The sequence below is a fragment of the Phodopus roborovskii genome, unplaced genomic scaffold (assembly GCF_943737965.1).
Source record: "Phodopus roborovskii unplaced genomic scaffold, PHOROB, whole genome shotgun sequence".
Taxonomy (NCBI): Eukaryota; Metazoa; Chordata; class Mammalia; order Rodentia; family Cricetidae; genus Phodopus; species Phodopus roborovskii.
In genome coordinates this window covers 10391961-10395519 of record NW_026126571.1, presented here as the reverse complement: position 1 = coordinate 10395519, position 3559 = coordinate 10391961, and positions in this window count along the sequence as shown.

Below are 3559 nucleotides of genomic sequence, written 5' to 3'. Positions count from 1 at the left end.
AACCAAAAAGCCAGTAGATGAAAACCAATGAGCTAAATCCATACTTAACATCAAAATGCTGGGTTTTTTACCTTTTCAGTTTTTCAAGACAGGGTTTCTCTGTGTAGCCCTGGCTGTCCTGGAACTCTGATTCAATTTTATTTAGTTACTTGAGTTCCCAAACCAGTAATTAAACTGTAGTAAAATCTTAAGCAATCTTCAAATACAGTACATTGGGTTAACTTACATCCTCTGTTCTCTCAACAGGTTCTGGATAAAAGCAGTCTGCAAATCCCAAATGAGTAACCCCACCAATTTCAAAGTAACTTGCTTGAACTCAGTGCAGAAGAACAGGTCATCTCATTAACACAAAAGGCAAATAAAGAGGCTTGATTGGTAGGAACCTAATCAGTATCGGGTTCAGTGACCTAGGCTTCTTTCAGTTTGAGGGATGTTAAGAGGCAGGGAGATGATACTATTCCTCTAAACCTCAGTTATGTTTAATGAGTTCTGAATTGTCATAAAGCAATTTCTAGTACATCCTATGAGTACATCCCACAGGTACAAAGAGTAAGGCTATCCTTAAGTGACCTTTGCTCTTGGCTACTATGAGTTCCAAATCTTTGGGAAGTCCACATCTGGGCAGAGGTGCAGTACTCTTTAATATGCTTTACTGAATCTGGCAGAGGTCTTTGGTTTTTCTACACAGGGTCTCTGTGTAGCTCTGGCTGCCTTCCAAAAGCTGGAATTAAAGGTGTGTGTTACCACTTCCTGGCTGAGTCTGGGTTTTAACTATGTCCTACATGTTACTCCATATCAGTTATTCCCTTTTCTGCAGTAAACTACACTTCCCTTTTAAAGTCGGCCATTCCAAAGTCAACACTGTCTGCACAGATGATCAGCATTATCCCCCTCAGGGTCTCTAGAGGTAAGGGTTCCAGTACACATATAGCCATCTGCGTATATGATCTGACTCAGGATAGGTCTGGATATTAATCCATTTTAATTAAGAAATTCTGGTCCTCTGCCCCCAAAAGAGTTTAATCTCCAGGATTTGAAGAAAAATACTTTCCAAAAGAAATAATACAAAGGGAAGGAAGGAAAGGGAGGGAGGGTACTGTTCTAAAAGAGCATATAACCACTTGACAATCTGTCAGGTTATTTCCTTTGAACCTGACATTGAGTGTAGAGTTCTTACAGCAGCTATTATTATCAGATACACAAGCAAAATACGCACACACACACACTGTTTTAAGACCATTGGGGTCTTGGTCAATGAGGTGGCCCTTAACCATTGAAGTCTACATTAAGGGACTAGAGAGAGGACTTAACCCCTAAGAGTGCTTGCTGCTCTTGCAGAAGACTAAGTTCCCAGCACTGCTTGGGCTGTGGCTCTTGTACTTCAGTAGGCACCTGCAGATTTGCATACAGGAAATAATCTTAAGATTACCCGTTCCAGGAGAGTCCTATCTCCATTTGTTTTATTGGTGCCATAGTTTCTCTAGTTCCTGTACAAGTTGATCAGATACACTGGGTCGTCACATCACTGGGGAACTAAACATGGTCTCAAACATACCAGGCATGTCACACCGGATGAACTCCATCTCTAGAGCCTTCAGCCTCATGAAGTCTGCTGCTTTTAATATGGCTGCTTACAATGTGAGTTTTAACCACAATATTTCTATCTTCTATTGTTTAAAAATGTTGTGAATATGAATTGAGTTAAAAGTTAATCTTTCCCATACAAGCATATGAAAGCCAGGCATAGTGTCACACAGCTGTAATTGTGGCACTCAAGATACTGGACAAGTCACTTGCCCTTCAAAGGCAGTATGATATACGTAGTGGCAATGTCTAAATAACTGTAAAATGAGACAAGTAAAAACAAGGGCTCCCAGCGGTGGTGGCACACACCTTTAGAGTTCCGGCACTCAAGAGGCAGAAGCAGGTGCATCTCTGAGTTCAAGGGCAGCCTGGTCTACAGAGCTAGTTCCAGGACAGGGTCCAAAAATGTAGAGAAATACTATCTCGAAAAACAAAAACAAACAAAACAAAAACAAATCCCCCCCCCCCCAAATACAAGTGGCAAACCCACTTAATTTATTGTCATTTAGGACTATGGTACTAGAATAGTGTGAGCTTGTAGTAAAAAGGGAGTCTACTTTGGCACTTACTAACACTGGCAATGAAAGACTGATGAGAGACACAAGCAGAGACAGCGGACGCATCCTCATTTGGGGGCTCTTAATTTTCCTTCAGAGTTCATGGCACTTCTTGGCTCAGTGAGGGTTTGCTGAAGAAAGGTGAAAAATGTTTGAGCTACACATGGGAAGTGGATTGGAAAGTCATGTCAAGGGTTTTCTTTGGCTGGCTTTAAACCAATGCTCAAGGCCTAGATGGGAAGAGGCATTCCACATTGTGGCATACCACAAATGTCAGCAAGGGCATTGACACCCTCAAGGACAGATTGAGTTGGAACCAATGGGCAGAGTTGATAGACTTTCTGGCAGCCAGCTTCTATTTTGCCCACTGTTCTTTACCAAAATGACTTTGTAGGTAATTAATCAGCTGACACCCCACCCCCCAACACAACTCTGATGATGCCTTAAGACCCTGTTTTCTGGGTGAATTAGTTAACCCCAACATTTGTGAAGACAAGACTGGGCTCCAGCCTGGGAAGAGATGGTAAATGTAGATGGGAATACAAGATAAAGGTTCACAGCCATCAAGGAGCCAGGGAGGAGGGAGCTGTCCCTCATCTATGCAGAACTCGGGCTTTAGTCACCTGGGAGGGATGTATGAGTTAGTGTTTACTCGTGAACTCAGAGTGAAAACTCATCTATGCAGAACTCGGGCTTTAGTCACCTGGGAGGGATGTATGAGTTAGTGTTGGAAGTACTCGTGAACTCAGAGTGAAAACTCATCTATGCAGAACTCGGGCTTTAGTCACCTGGGAGGGATGTATGAGTTAGTGTTGGAAGTACTCGTGAACTCAGAGTGAAAACCTCAAACTTCTAACTGGTTTCCATTAAAATCATTTATAAGAGACATTAACATAAGGTTGACCAAGCTGATCAGTAGCAACAGTGTCAAGACATTTCATATTTTTTTCTCATCACTAGCCCCCTAGAACACTTTAAATATCAACTTATAAAGTGCCCTCGTAGACCAAATTTTCTTTTTTGGGGGTGGTGGTGGAGGAGCCCATGTACTCAGGCAAGAGCTGTACCATTCATATATAATAAAACATTCTTGGGTATTCTAGTTAGAAGGTGGCAAAGGCTGGGACTGGAGAGGGAGCTCCCTTCATAAAGTACTTGCCATGTCAGTGTAAGGACTGTAGTTCAGACCCTCAAGTGTCTATGTAAAAAGCCAGGTGGGTCCCCAGGGCTGGCCAACCAGTCTAATGAACCAGCAATCTCCAGGCTCAGTGAGAGGTTCTGTCTGAAGAAATAAACCTACATAAACAACTAGAGAAAACACCACACCACTGACCTCTGGCCTTCACGGGGTCATGTATATACATACAAAAAATAGAGACTATTCAATTTTAAAAATAAAAGCACACACTTAATCACTG